Genomic DNA, 26,387 nt, shown 5'->3' with positions numbered 1-26,387 from the left:
CGTTAAAGCTTCCTATTTAGTTTATGATGGATAAGAAAAGTATGTTAACAATTAATTTAGGATTCAAATGTATTCTTGAAACAGACACTTACTGAATTCCGCCTGTTACAATCCAGACAGCAGGCAGAATTGGAAGCCACTTTAGGGCAATCTATAAATTATATTGTTTTCACTGGTTTGTTAACATTTTCAACAACAGCTGCAGTTCATTGATGAGTGATGGATGAAGTGTTACGCACTTAATCTGGTCCTGTGCTATCACATAGTGTCTCAATGTGCTGTGAAATGGCTTCTAAGGTCTACCACAGGGGCACCAGTACTTGGACAATGACTTTTGCCTCAGGTTCCCCACAGACCTGGATGGTGCCTGCTTTGTAGAAGTGCTCAAGCTGAAGGAGTAAGGACAAGTCTTCTAAGTATGGGCTGAAATTTTCACCACAACATAATAAAAAATATTAATGGGACTCATGCTTCAAAGTCCTTTCAGCACATTTGAAATTCCCCTGTTTGTGCCCTTACAGAGAAGATGAGGTACAATCTGAAAGACAATGGTTATCTCTGGTCTCCCCTTGTTATATGTCTTCTCTTATATTTCAAAGAGTATTTATGACGTGGTACTAAAAATCTGTGGCCCTCTTTGAAAATGTACAAACCATTCTTAGTGGGTTTGCAGAATGTAACAATGTAAAAGAAACATAATTCCCTTGAGCAGAAATATACTATTTCATAACAGACACCCAATTCAGAGAGCTGGATCAGCCCCCCAGAATTCAGAAAGGATTGCAGATCTACTTGGGGCTGTCAGTAAAATGTTTCTTTTTTTTAATATAAAGCATTCCCACAGGCATTAATCTCTTCAGAAAGCTGTTTGGCCCAAGTACACATCTTTTCAAGTCATTCTTACTGGGTCATCAGGGGAAGTGGGAATAAACCTATTTCAAATTATGGTGTCAAAGCTCAGTAGCTATAATGATATTTGTGAGAAGGCAAGAATTTGGAAACTGGGAGCATGTAGAGTCTGTCTCATGGCTTGGTCATGTCTCACAGCACTAAACCCTGTGTCCCCTGACCCTACATGTGCTGTTCCTGGTGCTCACAGTTATAATAACGGCATTTTTCGGGGTTACTTTTTTCAGTTCAGTGTTCGTAATAATGTGACCACTCAGCTGTAAACCATCACAGTGATAATTTTCTTCTATTAAACTGGGGAAATATATATTAAGAGGAGATATAAGCATGCAAGGATTTGGTTTGGTTTCAAGAAAGTCAGCTGGTTCATTAAAAAAAAGTTTCCAAGATGATACTGTAATATTTTTGCAGTTTGGAAGTGCCTGAAGCAGGATTCATAGTGAAGTGGGCAGCTAAAATGTTTGAACAGCTATAGATACCCTAAACATATCCTCATAATAATTTTTATAGAAATTTCCTGCAGTAGGGATATCTGCCTCAGTCTTCAGTGATGATATCTACAGGCAGTTTTGTTGATAGGCTTGGCAAAGATTAAAAAAAGATACATTTTATATGTCTGAGCTATTTTACCTCTCTTTTTATTTTTTTTGGTGAGAGGGCATTTTCAATGGCTGTGTCTCTGACTATGAGAAAAGAAGTAAGAAGGAATGTTTTTTCTGCCTCAGACTACGGATAATGATTTTTTTTTGTCCTTTAAGTTATTCCCTGTTCATATGTTTATGGACTACAGTGGTTTTGGACAGCCTGCAAATTTCACAAGGATAATTTTGTTATTAAACATAAATTTTCGTCCCTTCATATTACTCTTATAAGTGGCTATTGCACATATCAGATTTGATCCCCTATCAGTAGTTTTCTTGGCACAGTTGCCCTATTATGGCAAGCAACCAGCGTATAACTGTAACTGAAAGTTTAGATTGATCTGGGTCCTTTAGATAATCCTATCCTTTATTCATAGAAATCTCCTTTTTTTCTCAGGTGCTTTTCTTGTTTTTTCAGTTTCAGAGTAGTTTCGGCAATGTTTACATTGAGTACATTTAAATGTCTCTAAATTGAAAACCTTCAGAGGTGTTTGGCTTCTGGCATACCTGTGTGGACTGGTATGTGAGTGACATGCTCAAATTACCCTTGATATCTGGGTTACTTACTCTCAAGGATTTACTGACATTAAGGAAAAGTGCTGCAGTACATTTCCAAAGGTCTTTAGCAATTGTGGTTGATGTGATCTAAACAGTTCTCTAGGACTTGCCTACCGGTAAGTCAGTGTGGCTAATGTGGAAAATAAATGTTTTTGCAAAATATGATCCATCAGACTATGATATGTTCATATCTGTGGCTTGGCTCTGAGTATGTCTGCTTCTCTCTCCCACTTTAGTGGGTATTGGGTTATGCCATTAGCAGAAATCATGCAAAATTGCTCTAATGCTTCAGAAACATTTTGCAGCTCTCAACTATTCGTGTTCTTGAGATGTAACCCTTCCCAATAACTCGAAAGAGAAAAGTCTGCCAGCTCATGAGTGGTGCTTCATATGTATAGGTGACTCTGTGAGTGAGGCTTCTGATTCTGCAAAGCACCTGCTAATATACAGAAATTAAAACTTTTCAGTGCTTTTTAAGTCATACCGATGAGACAACACCCACGTTAGGTGAGAGTATTCAAATTCACTATTTGTTTCTACCCCAGTTCTTGGCTCTTTAAATAATACAGGAAAAGTAAAGACAGCAGAGGACTTGTGGAGAAAGTTATCCTGTGTTATTGGAAGAACAACTAATTCTTTCTGCTTCTCCTTCTCAATTTTTTCCATCACCGTCTCCTAGAAAACAGCAGCAACATTTCTGATCTTTTGCTTTTTCTTGACTTTGTCATGTTATTTTTGAGATAATTCACACTGACTAAGTTACCCTGCTGTCAAGCCCAAGAAACTGCATTGACTGCACTAAATATGCTCAGGTGGGCATAACCATGGAAGGAAAATTTGGCAGAACAGACATAAAAAGGAACTATCAAACAAGATAGCATATAGCTTGGGTAACAGGGAATAAGGAGAGATGTGAAAATCCACTCCAGCCCAGTGCTTTGGCCGCTAATTCATTCCCTCCCACTGGAGTGTTAATGTTTTATACAGAAAACCAGAGCCCACTGGCACCTTGATGCTATAATAAAACATGATCTGTGTTCAGCTGGAGCATTGTTCCTTCCCTACTGGGGAAGCTGTAGTATTAGTAACCACTATCTCCTGAAATCATAATCATTGTGAACATGCTATTTCCTGCTGTAATAACAGCAAACAGTAGAGTGTGTGAATTTGTTCCACTTCTCTGGGAATCTACATCCAAAGAGATCCTAAGGATAAATGCCAAGGGGTTTTTTATCAGCTTCTCAGCTTCAAAGAATTGATGGCATTCAACTTCCCTCCTTCGACATTCTTCCCACTCAGTGTCCACTCACTGGTGTCATGTTGCTGGTCACCATATCCAAATTTCTGTTTATCCCCAGGTTCTGAAAGATTTTTAGTATAAACTCTAATCTGTTCCCATGTAAGCAGAGCAATGATTCTTAGTGATGCAGGTAAAGAACATGCTATTATTTATATCAAATCATTGATTTCTGGAGAATGAATCAGATCCTTTTATAGGTCTCTATAAATAAAAAGTTTTGCTTTCCTACAGCTCCAAGAAACTAAAAACATCGAACATTACCATTAACCTGTAGAAAAAAAACAAACCTAGAGAAAACATTCCCTTAATATTAAGACACTTTCTTTTACCTTAAAGTAAGAAGCTGAGACAACTCCCTTTAACATATTAAGATTTTAGAAATCTACTTGCAAAAACTCACAAATAATTCTAAATTAAATATATTATTTATCCTGTAGTCTTCATTATTCTTTTTGTGACTATAGTGCCTGCAAGGGAAAGGACCAAATATGAGCCCCGTGTTTCTGGAAAAAGAAGATTTAAAATAGTACTTGGCATTTTCCAGTTTATTGCACTGAATGTTAATGCACATTGGGAATTCATAAACACAGAGAAATGATTTAGACTTTCCCTTCCTGTATAATAAGCAGGATGGAGAAATGAAAAAACTGGTATTATATTGTTTAAAGCCAGGGTCAGTGTGAATACTATTTTAACCTCAGCTAGTTTCTTGCTCGTGCTCTAGGCTGTACTTAGGTTCGGGCTCTGAGGAGAGGCTGGGTGAAGCACATTTAGGGCAGCTTTAGTTCAGCTCGTTTGGGCACTGCCATGCATGGCCCTGTGTGCAGACATCACTTGATGTCCATGACGAGTCCATGGCCCCCAGCCCTGGCACATGGTTGCCCAGTACACCCCTGTTGTGGCCACGCCCCTCAGCCCACATGTAGCCAATGCCAATTACTGCCCTCCCAGGGAATAGGCTGGGGACAGCAAAGGTCAACGATGGCTCCCAGTTGGCACTAAAGTCCAGGCATCTCTATTTTGGGAAATGAAGAGGATGAGGCTGTGTAGACGTGAGCTGTGTTGTGACACTTGCCCTTGGGGCCAGCACACAGGCACGGCTTGTTCTAGTTACTGGCATAGCCATAGCCCACATAACCCAGTTTTAGCTACATGAACAAGCCCACGGGGTGTCTGGTGGGCTCTCTTCAAAACCCACACTTGCTGTGTTCCCTGCGTTGGTAGCAGAATTACAGCTGTCGAAACCCAGGTAAATCTGTGCCCTGTGGCCCACCCAGTTAATTCCAGCAGAGCCTGCAGCAGCAGCGAGGAACAATGAACTCACTGATGAGGCTGCTGGCCATGTTAGTTCATTGAACTGGCATCTTCATTTTCTATAAAAGGAAGTGTGACTGATATACTCCGTATTTGACAGCGCTAATCCCCAAGTTGACTCACTCTGACAAAGCTACCATGGATCATCTTGGTGGCACTTGTCAGTGAAATGCAAAAACTATTTCAAGAAAAAAAATTTTGGATACACGCACATGTATATGCATACACAATACACATATATAAAGTTATTCATTATTCCTGAGTTCTTTTTGTTTCTGTTCCAGGGTTAGATAATATTCCTTGTTACTTTTATTCATTTTTTTTAAAGAAACATCACCCAAAAACATTGTTGGAGGAGTTTACTTGACATTAGTTTCCTTCTCGTTTAGTTTGACTTAGAATTTTTGGAAAACAATTAGACCAGATTTTTTGACTTACTGAAAACCTGTGGTTTTGCCTAATTAAAAAATTCCTGTAGATATTGAATTGATTTCATGTCATTCTAGTTAACTTAAACAATTTGAAAGATATTCTGGCAGATGGGATGAAAAATTGAAATATAAAGAGAAGCCAACACTCATTCAAAATTAAAAATAAAATCTCTGCTATCCCTCTGGCTGGTTACATGCATTTCAGACAAGTGAGTGAAATTCCTAAGTGTAAGATTTGCTCCACATCTTCCATTTCACTGATTGATTGGCAGGAAAATATCATTCTATCACGGCTTAAATTATGTATCTTTAATCAAGGCACCACAGCTAATGCAAACGACTTGGCACAAGTCTTGTTATATAGCTCTAAAAGCCTTTATTGTCCATGACAGAACATTATGAAAATACTGATTATGTTTATAGAACATCCTGCAGTGCCATCCAAAAAGATCCATCCCTGGAAGGTTAGAACAGCTTCAGCCAGGGTTCTGAGCCAACCAGCTCTGCTAAATTGCAAGGAGTGTTAGCAGGAGCAAAAAGTTCCAGCAGTGTGACTGCTGCTTCACAAGCTGAGCAGTTCTGCATGACAGAGCCTGGCACGATGTAGACACATCCCTAGGATAAATCTTCAGCCTTGTATAAGTTCATAAAGGCCAGACTTATTCAAGTTAACATCATCTGAAGATTTGAATCATATTTTGTGATTAGGAGATGTGTATGTGTCTGAATTTGAGAATGAAACATAAGCACACAGTGAATTCTCCGGATTCCTGGACTGCAAACTTTGCCAGGTCCATCTTGCTTGGACCTGAAAATGTACACTGAAAATGTATTTTCAGTGGATTTAGCATTTAGAGACAGTACCTATGTTTTTAATTATTGAATCAGCATGACTTTTTACTGTACAAATGGGTGAATGCATTAAAAAACATGAGAGAATTATTATCTCTCTATTCAATATTATTCTTTCATATAATATTTTAAAGTATTTTTAAAACAAAGAATTTAAAGTCAAGTAATCCAGCAACTGTGATGCTACACTCAAGAAGTGCATAGGATTAGATGTTGGAGCTATTTTTTTTACTGCTTTCCCCGATTTTAAACTGGCACCTAGCAGCAGTTGAGAAAATGTCCATGGTGTTGGCTGGGGCAAAGCCTAGGAGATAATGAAGAAGCTTTTGAAAACATATTTGAAATTTGAGACATGAGAATTCCAAGCTTTTCATTGATCTGTATCAACAGGACACTGAGAACTGCCAACAGTCTTATGACAAATGGAAATCCAAAAATGCCACTACCAGCAAAACAGTAGGTATATGTGTGACAGTAGATTATAGAATTCCCCAGTAATGGAATTAAGTATTTCTCGTGTGTGGTGGCAGGAGTAGAATTGTAACAATGCCCATGAGGAGCAAATAAAATTAGAACAATTTCACCATATTGTTCAACCTACTTTAAACTTGAATTTTTAACACAACCACAAACAAAGAATTTAACCACAAGGAAACTCACCTGCATTGATTCTTGCAGGTATTGCAAGAGACGAGAGAACGTTAATGTTTAAAAAAATCAACAATATAGTCATATGAAATTCTTCAGGGGTTTAAAACTTCAGGTAAAGTCTCACTCATTTTATGTATGATGCAAAGCTGTACAGAAAAATTCTTTGTCTAAACCAGACTAATTCAACTCTGTAAAACCTCAGCAATAAAATTTCCTGAATTTGCCACCCATACATATTCCTGGTTTCAACAACCATTTTAGTTTTCATTTGAATTCTCTTTTTCTAAGCACTTCCAAAAGATATTATAAAGAGCATTTCTGCAAAGCAAAAGTAAAAAAAAAAAAAAAAAAAAAAACAGTCTAATGGGATATAGCAAGCCATAAACCTTGGAATTCCACATTCAATTTAATTTCCAGTTTATTGAAATACAAATTAATAATTCTTAAATAAATGCTGGGCTTGTAGATTTCCCCTTGTTTAGATACTTTGAAAGTTCCTTTATGCACTTTAGCTCAGAAAGGCTTTTAAAAACAACTTCATCATTGAAAATAAAAAAGATGTGAAGGATTGGGATTTTTTACCGTCTTTTGTCTGTATTTATTTGTCTGTGTCTGTAGCATATTACAGATTATATCTAGTACTTTTTATCCCCAGGGAAAGAACTCCAAATTGTTAATTCACACACATTTCTTTTCAAGTTTTGCATACTTTTCTGACACATGATTATTCTGTGATAGAGAAAAATGTAAGACCCTCCTCTATCACTTTTCTATAATTTAAATAATTATCTGAATAAAGCATTCAAATTATGGCTTTCACCTCTCTCAGTTCAATCATGCTAATTTAGCTACTAGCAGAAAATTTCAAACAAAATTAGTGTCTCATTCTGAGACACGATGTTAATAAAAGATATTAATTACTTATAGAAGGCATATTTTTTTTCTCCAGACCATGAATTTAAAAAGACATTTGCCAGGAGAAAAATCTGTGCTGTAGTTTTCCCTCTTCTCACCAGCACAGAATTTCTCTCACACTCATACTAAAAAAAAAAAAAAAAAAAAGCTTTTTTCTCCTTCTCATTGAAAACCTTTCCATCCATTTCTTCTGTATCCTCACCAGCCATTCTAGCCATCCCCCTTTTTAATGCTATTTACTTTGAAAGTTCATCTTTCTAGCTTTGAAAATATACATGTACATCCCTGGTGTCTTACCAAAGCAAATGCACAATAGAGACTATATTCTCTATTACTTCCCTTTCTACAAGAAGGAAACCCTTTCTTGTTCAGTTCCAGGTACTACACCCTATAAAGTATACAAGCCAGGCAGTTTTGACAAAAATTCTAACAGAAAAAGTGCATGCAACAAAAACATATGAGGAAGAGTGCTGAATGCATGTCAAAGGTTTTGCACAGCATGAACTGTTCACCTTTTAGAAAGAAAGTCTCTCCAGATGTATTTACCTGCTTTTCAGTATGTCCAGGAAACAGAAATATTAAGTCCCTAATCAGGGATAAAGATCATTCCTCGATTCTATCCTACTGCTTGTAAAGAAACAAAACCTGTAAGCTTTCAACGCATTACCAATATTCTTCTCTAGAATAATGTTTTATAATGGAGACAAAAAAATCTGGTTTGGATTGATATTGAAATAATTGGCAGGGGAAGACACAAGCCTAACATCTTTTACCTCTGCATTCAGTGGAACATAGACAATAGACTGCAGATACTGCAGCAATGCAAGAGGATTTATCATGGACTGGTTCTGTCAGAAAAAACCACAACAACAGAGAAAAGTAATGTACTATTTTAAATAGTTTGGCTAAAAGATTCAAAGAAATAAGAGGCAGATACATAGTATTGTCTGATGCTGGAGAGAGTTATATTAGAAAATTCAAATGAAACACAGAAGTACCAGGTGACAAAAACATAAGGATCTCTCATTTTCTCTCCACTGTTGCCCCAACATTAAGGCATGATCTGTGGTCCTCTTGTTTGCTTGGGCACCATTTAATCTCTGCATTTCACTTATTCATACTCCTTCTAAGCAAAACAGGCCCTGGACTATAAAGAAGCTTCCATTTATGTTGCCCTTATTTGTGTCAGTTTTAACCTTTCTTCACAGTCTATTGCTGTACCTCTGTTCAAAAGCAGCAAAGGCTGAAGTTTTTCCTCTATTACCTTTTAAAAGACTTTCATGTAATATTCTGTACTTAGGTTGAGTATGAATTCAAAGTGCAAGTGATAAATGTGTTAGTATCCCATCAGATTTGTGTATTAATTCTAGACATAACTTGGACTCCCCCTGGAGTGAGAACTAACTGCCCTCTGGCTGTGCCAGGACACTGCAATTGTTGGTGCACATGCAATCCTTGCCATGGAGCTTGGTGCAGGTGCCAGCAGCCTCACTTCTTGTGGGGCATCCACAGCTTCTCTGGGAAACCTGGCCCAGTGCCTCATCACCCTCACAGCAAAGAATTTCTTCCTTAAACCTGATTTAAACCTACCATCCTTCAGTTTAAATCCATTACCCACTGGCCTATCATTACATGCTCTTGTAACCCTGTAGTTTGTGCCTATTACTGAGTTCCTTAAACACTGATTATTGTCTTGACTTTTGCCCTTCAGAACAATCTTCAGTTCTCTGTTATACTCAGCCTTCTTCATGTTTTTTCCAGACTAGGAACATTAAGTCCTGAAACTAACACTGGGCCTTCCTGCACTGAATAGTAAAACAAGAGCTAAAAGGAATGGGGAGAAGTCATAGCATTGCACTTTATCCTGACAGCAACACCACTGAGGTAAAAGGAAGCATGCAGAGTCCTTCTCCAGTTCAAGTGATGCTTATTTGCTCTTCATGTTAATTGTAATTTTAATTTAAATTCTCTATGTTAATTGTAATTTTAATTCCTTTTCACTTCCCAAATTCTTGTTGAAGAGTCACTTCTAAAAAAGAAAGGATGGCCTGCATGTTTAATCACTACACAGAAATAGAGGCTCGTGCATGTGTCCGCATACAAGAAAACAGATTCAGACACCGAGAGGAAGGCAGAAGCAAACTTCACTGTTAACAGTTTGGCAGAAAGTTAAGATGAGATTTTATTAAGGTCAACTCAAATATTTATTTTAGAGGGAACATAATACAAAGACTAAACTCATATGATGAGTGAAAAATAATTTTCAAGTGGCTGAATTTTTGCTAGGATGTTTTATTTACAGGGCACCTTGGATGCATGAAGAGGAGCACTCAGCATGGAAAATGTGAGAGAACTATCTAGTGAAAGAACATCAGCCATTACTTAACCCAAGCATCACAAAACTGGGAAATGTACAGAGAAGGAATTCAGCAGCTTTAGGTAACCTCCAGGGAGAAGTGGAGTTGACGCCTTACACATACTGGGAAAAGTAGTATTTTTAAGTAAGCAATAACTTCCAGTGATGAGTTAACTATGTGTCAGATGTGTCAGTGTTGAAAATACAAGCCTGTGAGATGAACACAAGATCTCATAGCCCATTAAATGCAATGCTCTTTTAAAACAAATCAAATTCTCTCCTAGACAGAACACTAAACAAAATTGGGATCTCCAAACTTAATGTAACAAGTACATTTCAGTATTAAAAGATCTATTTCTTATCTTCTTTCTGACCACACTTTGTAAATAGGCTCAAAGCTAGTGCAGAGGAATGGAAAAAAATTCCAACTTCTTTAGACCAACAGCAGTGATGTAATTAAAAACAACTATGAATCGCCCCCAGGAACAGGCTGGGAAAGCTGCTACCTGTATCCTAATTTCTAACTTGCTAATGTCTCCAGCAGAACTGAGACCAAAATTTAAAGGCTTACTTATTCCTTTTAGATCTCTGGGCTTCCAGATTTTTTTGCCTTGGAAGCCACGCTTTTTATCCATCCGCCAACACATGGTACGGTGTTTTGATTATTTCTTTTTGCTTTTCACTCCCATTCCTGTGTCTGGAGTCTCCATGTATTGCAAAACTCTCAGACGTTTTTCATTTTTGATTTATGTTCAGAATATTGTTCTACATTTCCCACAGAAGCACCTTTCTACTCTACAGAGCAAATTCCAAAAGGGAGGTAATATGAGTAACTTTTGGATATTTTCTTACTGGAGAACTCTCAGGTTTATCATGGAAGTTAAACAACCAGAAAATTCAATCTTTCATCCCAGGTATTTAGGAACACCAAATGTAGGTGCTAAGGACCAAATCAGTAGAACCCTCCCCCTGATCACAGTTATAATGTGTTAATATGGATTAACTCCATTGTTATGGATTTGCTCCATGGATTGTACAGATTTTCTCTATTAGCATGAGTGAGACAGTATACTCACAAGAACTTTTTATTTTCATATATTCATTCCCATTTCCATTGTCGGTCAGATGAAATAATAGCTCTGAAATCAGCCTGTCACTTATGCAATTTGAAAGCCTACTTACTATAGAGCTTGCAACCATACTCCTCCTACACACATGCACTCCTAGTCAAATTAACCTTCAAGTCAATGAATATTTAATTTTTACATTATTTTCAGCATCTCATCTCTCCACAGTGTTTACTGGATAACAGCATAGCTGATATGGTGCTAAATTCTTTGAGGCACAAGAGATGAAGTAAAAAGGGCTACAGACCAACTAACTACTCCTGAATACAGAAAGCCCAAGTTCAAAGATAAAAAGACTTTTGAAAAGTCAGGTATTGAAATGAGAAGGTAAGGACAGAGAAACTCAGGAAAGATATAAAACATTCTTTCCCACCTTGACAGCAGCCCTAAAAGTGGGCTAGTAAGGAATTGAAGCACAGGAGGCAACTATGATACATTATAAACAGATCAATAGCCCAAAATGCCACAAGTATCTTCTTTCCAACATTTTCAATAGCTAAACACTGACCTTTATAAAGAGGTACAGAGCTGTGAGAAATAATCTGATTCATTTTGTCTAATGCTAATAGCAAAAAAACCCAAAAGTCAAGCCAAGAGATATTACTTAGGTTTTAAATAAGTTAAAGACTTTATTTAAAAACAGATTAATAAAACAAAGCAAAACAAAACCCAACTCAAACCAAACAAAAGAAAACAATTGACCGAGAAAAAAACCTGTGTCAAAATTCCTGTTCCAGCAATCTCAAAGCATTTTATGGAGATCTATTGGTCTGATAAAAAATTCACTCGTACAGTGAATCCACTTCCTCATATCCAGGTTCAAATTTTGATAAGATCATATTCTAGTCCTTAGACTTAGTTCATGTTCCTATGAACTTCTATGAAATTCAAACTATTTGTGTCAGGCAGAGGAGTGGTTTGACGCTGTGTCATTTCTCAGCTGACTGCCCTACTCATATCTTGGTTGCATGGCTTTAGGGCTCTCCCCTCTTCTTCCATGGCCTCCAAAATGAGTTGGCCCAAAAATTTTAAAAAACCAGATTTTTTCCATTATCAAATTGATATTTCCTAAATGATCCAACTGCAACTGTAAGTTATAGCCTTGAATACCATGACCAAACTCCTAGATTAAATATAAACTGGTGTTTCCACTGATTTGATGTAAAAATGATTAATGGAGAATAAAACCACCAATGACTATAGCAGGGAACAACAGGATGTTCCTGCACTGCTGGCATTAGCTGTGTCATGTTAATTTCCCTATTGACAGTGTTCATTGTGTTTCTTTAAAAGATTATGAACTGCAGTATGCAAATGAGAAGAAAAAAAGGAGTACCTCTTCATTTCCATCTGATACCAACAGTTGAATTACAAACTCATGAATCCCTAAGAAAAGCATGTCTTGCAAATAACTGGTGTATTTAAAGGATTTCTAAAAGGATTTAGAAAAGAGATTTTATTTAGGCATATTCCAGCTAGGGTTTGTGGTTTTTTTTATGTCTGCTTAGGGAGGAGAGTTATTTATACTTTTCTTTTGAATCTATTATTTATGTATTAGCTCTCCGTGACATGAATAGCATCTCAGGGAAGGGCTGATCCTGGGTCTAAAGAAGATATAGAAAAGCTAAACACCCATCTGTGCAGAAATCTGATTGTTGAGATTTATAGTTCATAGCATCTTTCCTTACTAAATGTTTTCAGTGAGACTGTAATTCCATGTGTTACTGACAGGACAGCAAGAGAAACCCTTTAAAGTACAGAAATCAACAAAGAGCAACTCTGAAAAACAGCAGCAATTTTACCAAAATTGGTGGTTAGGTAAAGCCAGACTATTCTGTGCCTTCACATGTAACCCAAGACTGAAATTCAGATAAATTATTTCTAGGTTTACAGAAACAAAGCAGAGTGTATGTGTTTAAAAAAAGGACTACAGTTTACTTTCTATTGAATTAATTTATTTTTTCTCCAGAGATGTACACTGCCTACCCACGAGGCAACAGTATGTGTTGGAGAGGGTATTCCCTGATGTTACAGCTTACATAAAAGGAAAAGCCTTCCATTCTCCTTTTAGCTATCCAGGGCAGCCACATTTTGTATGGTATCAACCAAGAATACTGAAAGCATGATAAAAGCAGTGGCTTCTGACTTTCAAGAGAAAATTGTTCCAGTCAGGAAAAACAGCTCCCAGCACCACTCTAAAAGATTGTAGTTAGAGACTCAACATGATCTTAAGACACATTATGTTCCTTTCAGTGGGAAATGAAAAGCTATCATTTTACATTAAGTTCCATAAATAACCTTGCTGATGGTATTTTTTCTGTTTTGTGTTTTGTTGGGTTTTTTTTTCAAGTGGCATTTCATTTCTACATGCCAAAGGAGATGGGCTGCTGATTAAAGTTGTTTGATCATACACCAGCAGACTGAAGGCATCCTACTGCCTGCTTAAACTCACTTTCTCAAATGCATGTCTTCATTATTTTGACTTCATCTGTAGCTTTGTGTAATAAAAACCAAAGTCATTTGTCTGGTATGTATTTATATCACTCTGATACCAATCCTCTGTTTTCATAAATGGATTTTCAGTGTGTCATTTCCGTGTATGTTACCCTATTGCACATTCCCAAGTTACCCCAAAATAATTATGATGACATGCTCATCCTAATATAGAGCTGAAACTGCATTCCTAACATGGAGCTGCTTTTCAATATATTTTCTGCGGAACAACTTTCTTTGAAAACAGTAATACAGCAAAGTATTTGCCCGGCACTTTATTAATGCTATGTACAATGCCTGTCCAAAAGAAAAATTCATGTCAGAATAATTAACAATACATGTCGCGACTCATTAGAATCAGCACATGAAACTACTGCTGCTGGCAACACAAGTGATACAAGTCAGCTAGTGGCAAAGACATGTCTCTTCTTCTAATCACAGGAGGGAGGTACATGATATCTCTTCTGATCAAAAAGTACTTTCTCCATTTAAATTTAGTACTCATGTTGATTAAATGGTTTTCCACTTTAGTCTTTTTTAATCAGCTAAAAAGACTTCATACCATGTGCATGAGGCAGTACCTATAACTCATGGTAAACTGCTGCTTAACAGAATGAACGCAGAATTCAGGAGGAAATTTTTTGAAAACCAGAAATCTTTGTAATAATCTACATAATGAAATAGTATCATACATTTGTCACAAATAATAAAAACAGCATGAACATGTAATACTTTTTTACTAAATGGCCAGAGTGTTACTGAAGGCAGAGAAAAACTACCCCTTTCTTGAGGAAGAAAAATAAGACAGAAATAAAAAGGTAAATGTAGCTGTTATGAATGGATGATGTGGGTTTAAATAAGTCCCTGCCTTTTGCCCAGGCCTCTGGCAGCAGGCAGTAGCTGTATTGAGGTGGCCAGCACCCCAAGACCTACTCCGATTCCTAAATTCTTTAATAATGGCTGATTCAGTCGATTATAGAATGAATTATTTATTTAATAGACACAAAACTAACAGACGTAAGTCTTAAAACAGACTATTTATATAATACTAGTATTATACACACAGGGTTAAAGGTACTATTATTTTACAACTAGGGAAGAAACAATGTAACTTAGAATCCAGTGTTTCTTACCATCCAATTCCTGATGGAGCACACATTGAAACCCTTTCCCTCAATTCCCAGGAAAGTAACCACAGAACCTGCATCCAGGCTCCGGGGAGCTGCCTCACACGCTTTCAGGGCGTGTGGGTAGAAGGCTTCTCAGGGTGTGTGTAGGAGACTTCTGCCTCCGTGATAATCTGTAGTATTTTACATAGGGTAAAGCAGGGCTTTGGGTCACCTATGTTTTTCTTTTGTCTCTTCCCACATCTGTTCTCCATATCAAGATGTTGATTCTTGGTTAAGCTGGCAGACCTTTTGGCACCAGGAGATGACACCCGCTGGGCCTTGCCCACCTGGATTATCTCTCCTATCCACACTGGCCACCTGTGGTGGGGAGAGGGGTGATATGCCCTGCCACAGTAGCTTCCTCCAAAAATTTCAGAATATTATGTGCAAGAAAGCATGGTTATAACTAAGTAGATTGTGGTTTGTGTATGTGCACAGTTCTTGGGATTGTGTGAACAGTTAGATCACATCTAACTGGTTATTTAGGCTCACATGCCTGTACAGTTGCAGGAGAGATTTTTGCACACATAGTTTTGTTGCACAAATATTAGCCTGTGTTTCTTGCTGTAAAGGACTGAGGTCATGTCTACAACAGAAAGTTCTTCTGGCAGAACTTGGAGCTGATTACACAGCTTGTACACATTGCACTGGAAGGACAGATACATACTTGCTGAACTGCCTTTGCCAGTGCCAAATGCCCTCCATTTAAAAGTCGATTTTGGAAAAAAACATGATATACATACTTTCTATTGGCCCTAACCACTCTGCCAAGCCCAGTTCCTCAGGGACATCCTGAAGCATACTGTGAGATGTCAACAAGGAGTTCAGGTTCAAATTCTCGTAATTCACATTTTTGTAGCCCACCGTGTTTTTCCCATTCTTTGACATTCACATTTCTGTTGTAGATTGCTGTGATACCTTCATGTTTCTGTTCAGTCACTCAACCAGAAATAGGACCCCAGAGACTTAAGTCACATAGCAGAGCCTGCTCACATACGAAATCCCCCACAGGCCCTGCTCCAAAGGTAGCCAGTGGAGCTGTGCTGGACACAGGGTGGAGTAGGTGATGATGGCAGTGCATGAAAAGGGCAAGATGTCCTACACATTTGATGCTCAGCACAGCACAAGAGAGCAGCAGGAAGCTAGTGTTAAAGAATGTGCCATGTTATACAGCACTAAAAATCCAGGAAAATCACCAGTGATCCCAAATTTCCGGAAGGTTGAAATGCCCTCTGGCACAGAGACACTGGTGACAGCAGATGGAGATTGCTCATTTTGCAGCCCTCAGCCCAGATGTTGATTCACTTGGGGCAAGAAAGGCCAGGAAGTGTACAGTGGATATAATCCTCCCACAGTACTGCTACATGGGCTCAATCTGCTCTGGCATAGCACAGTATCCTCACAGCCATATGGAGGCACAGCCTCCCTCTTCTTTCATATCCAAACTTTGGCTCTGTCTGTCCAAGACACTTACCAAAGGCTGAGATTGGGGTGGATAAACCCTGCATGGGAACAGATTGTCAGTCAGGTGTGCCAGGACTGTGGCAACAGGAACCACAGGGAGATTTGAAAGAATTTTGGAAGAGGCAAAAGTGTGTTGCATAACCCAGCTCAGCATACCACACTGTGCCTCTGAGCATACAGGGACAGAAGAACAGTTACGCTGGCTCAGACAAAAGGTCTAACCAGCCTCATACTTTTCTGGCAGTGGTCAGCAACAGATGCTGAGAGAAGAGTAAAAAAGGAGACCAGGCAAGTGGTGGCACTTCTCCAGAACACCCTCCCAGCCTCGGGACTTCCTAAGTCAGAGGCTTTCACGTATTTCATTGTCTTTGATTTTCCAGTAATTTGTGCTGCTCCTTTTCAAAACCTTGTAAAATTTTAGCATCCACAAGTTGTGGTAAGAAGTTCTACAAATTTTTGGGAAGTTTCCAAGAAACTAAATTAATGAGTTTGCTTTGAAGAGTTAAATAATTCAATCAGATGCTCATTGTATTTTATACTGAAGGAAACAGCAAGAAATTGCTCACTATTTCTTGTTTCATGACCATGTGGGACCTCATTGTCTAGAACCATAGAATTGTTTAGGTTGTAAAAGACCTCTAAGATCATCAAGGCCAACCATTAACCCAGGACCACCATATTCACTTGTCCCCAAGTGTCCCATCCACAGGCCTATGAGCACTTCCAGATGATGATTCCACCACTTCCCTGCACAGCCTATTTCAGTTCTGACTTCCCTTTTGGTGAAGAAATGTTTCTTAATATCCAATCTAAACCTCCTCTGACACCACTTCAGGCTGTTTCCTCTCATCCTGTCACTTGTTACCTGGGGGAAGAGACCAACCCTCACCTCAAGTACAACCTTCCTTCAGGCAGTTGTAGAGAGTGATAAGGTCTCCCCGAGTCTCCTTTTCTCCAGGCTAAACATCCCCAGCTCCCTCAGCCACTCCTCACAGGACTTGTGCTCCAGACCCTTCACTGGCTCCATTACCCTTCTCTGCACCTCAATCACTTTCTTGTAGTGAGCGGCCCAAAACTGAACACAGGATTCAAGGTACAGCCTCACCAGTGCCAAGAACAGGGGGACAGTCACTGCCCTGGTGCTGCTGGCCACACCATTGCTGATACAGGCCAGGATGCCATTGGCCTTCTTGGCCACCTGGGCACAGCTGGCTCATGTTCAGCTGCTGTTGACCAGCACCCCCAGGTCCTTTTCCACTGGGCAGCTTTGGAGCCACTCTGCCCAGGCCTGTAGCCCTGCATGCCCAGGCATGTAGACCCAGCACCTGGCCTTGTTGAAACTCACACAATTGGCCTTGGCCCATCAATCCAGCCTGTCCAGATCTCTCTGTGGAGCCTTCCAACCCTCCATCAAATCAACAGTCCCACCCAGCTTGGTGTCATCTGTGAACTGACTGAGGGTGCACTTGATGCCCTCATCCAGGTCACTGATAAATACATCAAACAGGGCTGGCCCCAGCACTGTGTCCTGAGGGACGCCCCCTGTGACCGGATGTAACTTCATTCACCACCACTCTCTGGGCCCAGCCATCCAGCCAGTTTTTTACCCAGAGAACCATGCACCCGTCCAAGCTGTGAGCAGCCAGATTCTTCAGGAGATTGCTTTGGGAAGCAGTGTCAAAGGCTTTACTAAAATCTGAGTAGACCACACCCACAGCCTTCCCCTCATCCACCAAACGGGTCACCTTGATACAGCACGAGATCAGGCTGGTCAAGCAGGACCTGCCTTTCATAAACCCATGCTGGCTGGGCCTGATTCCCAGCACTAAGGACTGCTGATTTGAATGCCTTGCACAATTAAAAGAGCTCAAAAAGTCAGTAAAGATCCCTTTAATAGTCAGTCATAATTGCACAGCATGCTGCTTTGTCTAGTTGTTTGCATAATTGGCTTGGCTTTGGATTTTTCGTAACTCTCAAATGCCTGTTATAGAGAGTAGAGGGGATGATAAGAACAATCATATCACACTGGTCTTCCATGTTTTAGAAACTTTGCAGTAAATACTCTAAACAATTAGGAAATCAACATTTATATTTGTTTTACATGATAATGCCTACAACAAAATGTGCCTGTTTGAGAATGTTGTTCAGAAAGTCACTTGAGGGAGGACTCCTGCCAATGATAGCTGTATCAACAAACAGAAACAATAACACATATGCTTGTACATAATTAGGCTAATTTGCTTTATTTCTTAAAACACTGTTTCATTCTTATGGATTAATTGACAGGGTAAACTTCCATTACATATAATTATCACTCAACCCTTATTAATCCGAATCCATCTTCTCAGTCTTCACCAAATATGTAAATGTCTACTACCACAACCTCACTGAAGGAGCTGCTAAATTGAGCCTTTGGTAATCTCGAAAAAATGATATTTTCAACTTTCCTTCTATAGCTCCTCCATTCAGTTTTCTGGTGTACTCCATCATCATCCTCGTTCTTTATAAAGCAACTGTCCTCTGCTTGACCTTCTGCTTCTATTTTGCTTTCTGCTTGCTGGTGCAGTGATTCACCACCCGGTCTAATCTCAGATTTACAATTGTGTTGATAGCCCACAGTCAAGGAGATGAGGCAGTGAAAAGGACTGCCAGGCGAAATTAAACAAGCTTGGAATTTATCCATCCTTAGAAAGTGGTGCAAAGTCCCTTAATCTCTATCACCCCAAAGAGTTTTTATGGCAATAGTTCCTCCTTCTATGTGTCCTCCTAGCTCTCTTTGAAAAAAAACTAAAAATAAATACAAGCAAAATAATGAAGTCACTAAACTTACCAGAAGAAGAAGGATATCCCCTGACATCAAGCAGAAATTGACGCTCCAAGAAAAAAAGAGAAACTCAGTAAACCCATTAAGGACCTTTGCAATTAAGAAGTGGTATTACACAACAGGTGCCCCCACAACATGATATTATGAGAAGCAAAGAAAGGAGAGGTAGAGAGAGGGAGATGCATGTACAGGAGATTTTAAAACAGAACCAAAGCAACTGGCAGAAAGAAGAAAAATTATCAAACATTTCTGTAAATATTCTGGGCCTGCTAGAGGTATTAGGGCAAATCAGTCATATTCCCTTGAATTTAATGGCATATTATTGACAACAACTTAGTATGAGCCCATCTGCCCCTCCTGCTGTAATTGGATGGCTAAGAAAAGAATAAGGGGTTGTTTACAGTTAAAATTAAACAAGAGTCATATTTTCTAGGAAAAGTCTTATGGGACAATGCATGTGTCATTTCCCTGTGAGCCCTGTGTCCAACCTTTGTTTGGCCAGCAAGTGGCATATCAGTCCTTGCTTCTGCCAGTGCTTGATGTTGTAATGAGATTTTACCACAGGAAAAAGAAAGGCAAATTAGTGTCCTTTCAAAATTTCTGGTATGCACATAAATACAAGCCACTTTTGACAAAATGTTGTACAATCTGCTTTTGGAACAACACTAGGCTTTGCTAACAAGGCTCTGACTTCAAAAGTACCTGCACAGAATTTTCTTTCCTACCACATACTTATGCTTTATTTTTCCATTATTGTTAAGCTGTGGCAAGAAGGTACAGCATCCAACAAAACTTTGTTTTGTTTCTCCTCCTTCCAAAATTTGTATCTGGAACTTTATTAAGAAGAGGGACTTGGTTTTACTTGTTAGCTTTATAATTTTGACTAACTGGAGTGACTTAATGATCCTCGGCACCTGTGTGTGTCTCCTGTTATGCTCCAGTGCACTTCAGTGATAGAAGTGCACATTAAAACTCAGTCATTCGGAGTTCCTGCGTCTTCTCTGAACACGAAATACTATCTGTATTTATGCTCTCTCCCCTCCCACAGAGAGATAAAGAGGCTTAATCTTCTCCTGGGCTCTGCATGATCTTCTTTTATCTCCTTAGCTGTGTCCCATATAATGAAAGTGACATCACAGGGTGGCTTTTTGCCTCTTCCCACATTACTTTCAAATTAATTAATGTTCTAAGTTTAGAATGTTTAGAAGGATTTTAATTTTTACTTGGCAATTTTACATTGCATACGTATTTTTTTATCTTTTTCTTGGGATGTATATTTTTAGATCAGTGACCTTTTGGATGTATGATTCATGCTGATTTAATTTTTTCCAGCTGGTCCATTTTCCCTTAAGTTAGTACAGATGTTCTGAAACAGATACTTTTGCCATTAAACCAGTCATTACACACCTGTGCTCCCGATTTTTTATTGAAAATAAATCGATTTTCTTCTCCTCTATTCTCTATTTTTTCCCCCAAAATGTCCATAGCAACCTTTCAGGACAAAAACCCAATACAAAAAAAAAGCCCAAGCACCTGTACACTAATGCCACCTGTCACAGATCAGGAGCAATTCCAAATCAGATAATGCTATTTAATTTATCATGTAACTTTTAAAAATCAAGCACGTAGTCTATTTATTAATGAAAGTAACTAAGTAGATTTAATATTATGAGCATACATCAGACTGCAATGAGGTCTGCCAAAAATGATTTTGTTTCCTTGGATTGTATTCTATACACATGGCTCTTAGATGCACTCTCAGAAATATTAACAAACACATCCATCAGCAGCTGGGCACTCAGAAGTAAATATCATAGCATATTATTTGTCCATTAAGGTGCAGATCTGAGCTTTCAATAGGTTTATTTCATATGTAGAGCGTGGGAGCAAAGAGCATTTCTGTGCTTCTACAACTGAGCATGTATCCTTTCTGCACTCTTACTTTGTCATGAGAAAAAAAGTCCTGTTACCATCTCCAGCCCTGCTATCTTCCCCTCCCTGAAATTCTCCTCTTCCCCTCCGAAACCTACAAAGGCACATAGACTCACTCAGTCACATTTTGACAATTTCAATCACCCTTAACCTTTGGAGAAGTGATTCCATATTACTTCTATACTCAGAAAGGCACCCCTCTACTCTTGTATTTTCTCCATTAAGAGGAGAATCATAAATAGTACCCTGGAAAAAAAAAAAAAGAAACAAAACTGTAACAGGGCTCTGAAAATAAGGGCCCTGGGAAAAAACACGGGGTCTCTCAGTTCAAGTACAAAGGCAACATCAAACTTCTCAATCATATTACATGAAAAATGTTAGGAGAAGAGAAAAGCAGCTGAGAAAGTTTTTAAACTTTGACCCTCATTGCCTACTTAGTGTAATCTGCAGCAAGTAGCAAAATCTGTGAAGAAGATTCAAGTGAAATACCAGACATAAAAAGGCATGGTAATGTTGATATAAACAGATCTTGGAAACTGGCACTTAAATGTGCTTTAAACATTTCTGTTTGCAATTCTATTAACAGTATTCTATATACTAGGTTTTTTTTTCATTTATGATGTTCTCTCAAGTGAGTGCAATGCTCTTAAAGGTTTTGTGTTTCTCATAAACTGTTCTTGTCTGACATGCTTATATTTGCCCATGACTTAATTCTATGTGAACCATAAACCCAACAAGAAGATTAAAGTACAGACACCCGTTGCAGTCATGACATAAACTGTGTATCTTTGTGGAGGACAACGGTATTAAAGATTTTTACTCTAAAGAGCTGCAGATGTTGAGCTTATGGGGCTGAGCCTAAATGCACAAAGAAGTGTTGACAATATTTTCTGGAAAATGTTTTTAAGAATTCCTAAAGAGCTGGTTAAATAAATCAAAAAGTAATCAGGAAATACTCAACAAATGCAAAAAAAGAGATCAGTTGGTCATTATTTGGAAGAATGCTTTTATTTGTTGTCAATTTGTGAAATAGTTCTGAAAATGTTACACACTCATTTTGATTTTACACATATTATCAGGATAATGTTAATTTTGGAACTATTTAGTTACTTGTTAATACTTAAGTTCCACCATTAGCAATACAGAGAAAATACAGATGCATTCTTCTGGGGAGCAGAATCTACCCCCTCTTATTTGACTGACCACTCATGCTACAAACCGTGAGCATTCAATATGACTCTTTTGCTAACCATCTAAAATCTGATTTTTTCTGAAAAAAAATTGATCAAGTACTTATAAATGGCCACACATGTAGAAAACAGAGTTGGTTTGTACATACTTAGCCACAAAAAAATAACTACAACTGCAAAAAGCTGTCAGGCCAGATTGCCCTGCCATCCTTGTTCATGTCAGTGTTCATTTCTTCCACAGATTTTCTACTTGCATTCATGGGATCACCTTCAAAGTGAACAGATAACAGAAATGGCCCTATTTTTTAGCAGAACAAAAGAGTCAGTGGAGAAAAAGGAGTCATCTTTTGTTGTAGCAATAATGCTTGCTTCTGTCTTCAACTTTGAGCTCAGACTACTCTGCATCACAAATAGGCTTCATGCAATTAATGTCATCGTATTCATGCAAAATCAAAATGGGTAGTATAATGCAATAATCAAGATTAGAAGGGACTTCCAGAAATCATATAGTCCAAACAGCTGCTCAAAAAAAGGATCCAGCATCCAAGTTAGGCCAGGCTGGTGTTAGATCAGGTTAAAATAAAAAATAGACCACAGTGATGATTGTCCTTTTGTACTTTAAGGTTATATCAAATACTAAACACTCTTCCAAATAGCTTTTAAAGCACACAAGAGAGTTTACGTGAATGAATCTAAGTTTTTCAGGTAGCTGTTATCACCTTTGTCAAGATCAATTAACCATTGTCCCTTCTCATAGAGGAGAGATTAATATTAGTCCCTAACTTTTAACACTTAAAAACTCCCAAAGTTGGATGGCTGAATGTGTTAAAGAAGGCTTCAGTATGGACAAGGCCAAGCAGCTTAAGAAAAGCATTGACTAATACAAGAGAAGGCTGAAAAGCTTTCTGTAAACACAAGAGCAATGTCTAGGACTCTTAGCACTGAGCTTTCAGGCTCTGCGTTCTTGAAAAATCCTAGAGACTTGTAAGCATTTCAGGAGTAAAATGAAACTAAAATCTGGGAGTAGGATGAAAATAAAAACAAATGGAGATCTTTCCTGTGCAAATGCAACATCATAAAAGTAATAGCAGCCTGATACCAGTGTCAGTTGGAGCTGTGTTTTGTGAATAGCTTACAAGAAAGATGGAACTCTAGAAATTAGGGAATTACAGTAAAACACATCAGCTAATAAAGAAGTGGTGACGGGCATTAGTATAACTGACCCAGGACAATTGTTGGTGAAACAGCTAACATGAAAAACTTTCTAATACAACATTTTTAAGATTATTATATAGACACCGCTTTATATTTGCAGTGATATTCTCAGTTTGCATGTATTTTATTAAATTGAGAGGATTGATGCTTTATGAATTGTGAGAAAGACTATTTTGATTTCATCCATCAGAATCTCTGCCATAAAATCTTAGTTGGAGACTGAATTCTGCTGGGCTAGATCACTCCCAATTAATTAATCAGTAGCCCTATAATTAATGATTCTAATTAACAGATTAGGCCACAAAGGGATTCCTGCCTTATCAGCTATTTACGTGGTTGTTTGCTGCACATCGAGGAAAAGGGCTCTGCAGGTTTGCTGCAGATCCCCAGCACAGATGGACAGGAGGAAGCAAGAGAGTTTGAGACGGAGTGCAATACAGCATTTTCCTTCCTGAAGTGCCTCTGAGGTAGGGTGAAGTACAGCGCAGCAGGTGGGCTTTCCTGAAGCAGCTGGAAGGCAGGATTAGTCTTCCCTAGCTGCTCTCAGGCTGGGACAGCAACACCTTGCTGATTGCTATTGCTTAATTGCAAAATGGATGAACAGTGGTCTGGATGACTGGTGTTTGTAAGTGACAGCATTTAGCTCTTAGAAGAGAATTTAGAGCAGGATGACAAGCTTCTCCTTCATGTGACGTTTCAAAGGTTTTTTCACCAGAATGAATGAGAGAGTAAAGCTGAGTTATGCATCTTTAACTCTTTAGTATTCAGAGCAGGCAAAATCCATGTTTACAACATGCAAAAAAAAAAAAAAACCAAAACAAACCCCAAACAACAAAAACCCCCACAAAAAACCAAACCACCAAATACCAAAAATCAAACCAAAACAAAACTAACCGCACAAATTAAAAGTACAAGAGTTTCCAGTGGCTGAAAATAAAATATCAGCATTTATCACTAGTGTGATTTAGTGATTTGCATCTGAGCAGGGATCAGAAATGCTCAGTAAGGATCTCATAGCCATTAGAGCTTTGTCTCCCTGCATTCCATGTGAGAAGGTTTAGATGCTATAATTCTTGGATTAAAGCAAAATCTGCAAGGACAGATCCCAACAGAGGAAAATAAATATGGAATTGTCTATATCTGGAGTAAGTAGAGGAATTTATGTCTGGAAAAAAAACCCATTTCTGTTTCTCACACCTGTATATGTCTCCCATTTCAGTTCTGTTTGTGGTCACATTTAAATAAAAACCCTTTATAGGAAAAAATTCAAAAGGATTTGAAAAAGAAAGGTGTTGATTTTTGTGTCCTGAGTTTTCAGTCCTGTGTGGGATCTTTTCCTTCTGTTTGCAGCTAGTTTGATAGAGAGCTGCTGAAATTCAACTATGCACTTTTAACATTGAAATAGTAAAATGAACTTCCAGAGGTAGCAGAGAATTAATGGGAAATGTGCTCAAATCACAGTGTATTTAATAATAATTTTAAGGGCTAAATTTTCCCTAGTTTTCTGTGGGTAGTCAACAAGAAGTGTTTCTTTTCTCTTAAACTTCCACCGCGACTTGCTCCCTTCCTAGTGCAAGTGGACTTGATGTATCAACATCCAAAAGACTGGCATGGAGGTGCAGGCCAAGAGTAACTCCACATACAGATCATTAGCACAAGAATCCACTGAGGGCTGTTAAATATAAATAGAAAGCTGTTACTCATAACTCAGGAACCTTCTGAGCAACACACAGCTAGAGAGTGAGAAAACTGTCCATGGAAATACCACTATACGCTTGCCATGTTCTTTTGGTGCTACCAGTGACTGACATGGCATGTTGAAGTAGATGGACCTTTGCTATATCAATAGATAATCATAAAATTTTATTACCTCAACTGCAGTAACTGACACAGACAGTGATAAAAAGTGGGCAAGCGTGAAATACTAAAATTCACAGGAGTACCTGGATCACAATTTATGTCTATAGTCCCTTGTCACCCACATAAGTCCACTGTAAAGACCAAAATGGAAAATCAGACCAAGATCCAATATTCAGTTTCGCCAGTATAAATAGAATGGAATTAAACAAAACTTTTATTGTTAAAGAGATAGAATAAGTGGTTCCATTTCTCACAGCCTAAATCCAGAAAGACAGTTGTTTTGCCTCTGAGGATGTTTTTAAAGAATGATGTATTCCTTCCTTCCAGTCCCAGTGTGTATTTCTAAAGAAGGCCATTCTGCAAAGAAATACAAGTTATGAATATACTGCACAGCAATTTTAGTGACAGGTGGACAGAAAGCCAATTACCAAAAATTCACCTTTAAGATTTGAGAAGGGTTATTGTGCATGTCTCTGTGTGTGTCTGTGTCTGTGTGTGTCTGTGTTTCATTAATGGAAGAGTTGTAAAGTGTGTTGAGGGACTTGATTTTTAAAACAAAATACAAGTTAAAAACTTGTCATGAATTTCGAAAGGCAGCAGCATCTAATCAAATGTGTCTGATTAATTCTGCAAAGGCGTGACCTCTTTAATCTCTCTATTCAGTTTTCCGGGAGTAAAGCAAAGTTTAATAAGAAAAAAAAGGAAGGACCTTGCTGCTGAAAGACCTAAAACCCCTCATGGAAGAAAAAGGTAACAGTGGAAACATCTGTCTGTAAAGGTAAGCGGTCTGTTCTTAGGTTCACATGATCTCAGCCATATGCTCTGACATCCCGTGGTGTAGGGGCAGGTACCTAAACTTGCCAAGCGTAAGATAACACACTTTTGGACTTTGATGATTAGTAAAAACAGTGTTATTATTTAATACAGGTAAAGCTCTGGTGCATCAGCTGCACCTTGTCTTCTGGAAGGACAGCAGTTCTGGTTCATCATTTCAGTTCAGAACAAAAAACACTGAAGCAATTATGACTTGCATAAAATTGGTTTCTCTGTGGACTACAGCCAATTACCAGTAATGTGATAGTCAGCAGAGAGGATGTACTTGTCAGAATATTCCTTTAATTACAGGTTATTTGAGAAATTGATTAAATAACCCTTCCATCTTGTTTTAAGTGCTAATCACCTCCAA

General features: G+C 38.4%; 1 protein-coding gene across 1 annotated transcript in view; it reads left to right on the top strand.

Moving 5' to 3' along the window:
• MAP9 (microtubule associated protein 9) overlaps positions 1–26,387 on the top strand; it is a 97,224-nt gene that overhangs the window by 38,404 nt on the left and 32,433 nt on the right. Inside the window, exon 2 of the mRNA XM_032109570.1 lies at positions 25,865–25,979. The gene's annotated coding sequence lies outside the window, so the exon portion shown is untranslated. The remainder of the gene's footprint in view (positions 1–25,864; positions 25,980–26,387) is intronic.

The sequence above is a fragment of the Corvus moneduloides genome, chromosome 5 (assembly GCF_009650955.1).
Source record: "Corvus moneduloides isolate bCorMon1 chromosome 5, bCorMon1.pri, whole genome shotgun sequence".
Lineage (NCBI taxonomy): Eukaryota > Metazoa > Chordata > Aves > Passeriformes > Corvidae > Corvus > Corvus moneduloides.
Note: the sequence above shows the minus strand (reverse complement) of the source record. Positions and strands in the feature narration are given on the sequence as shown.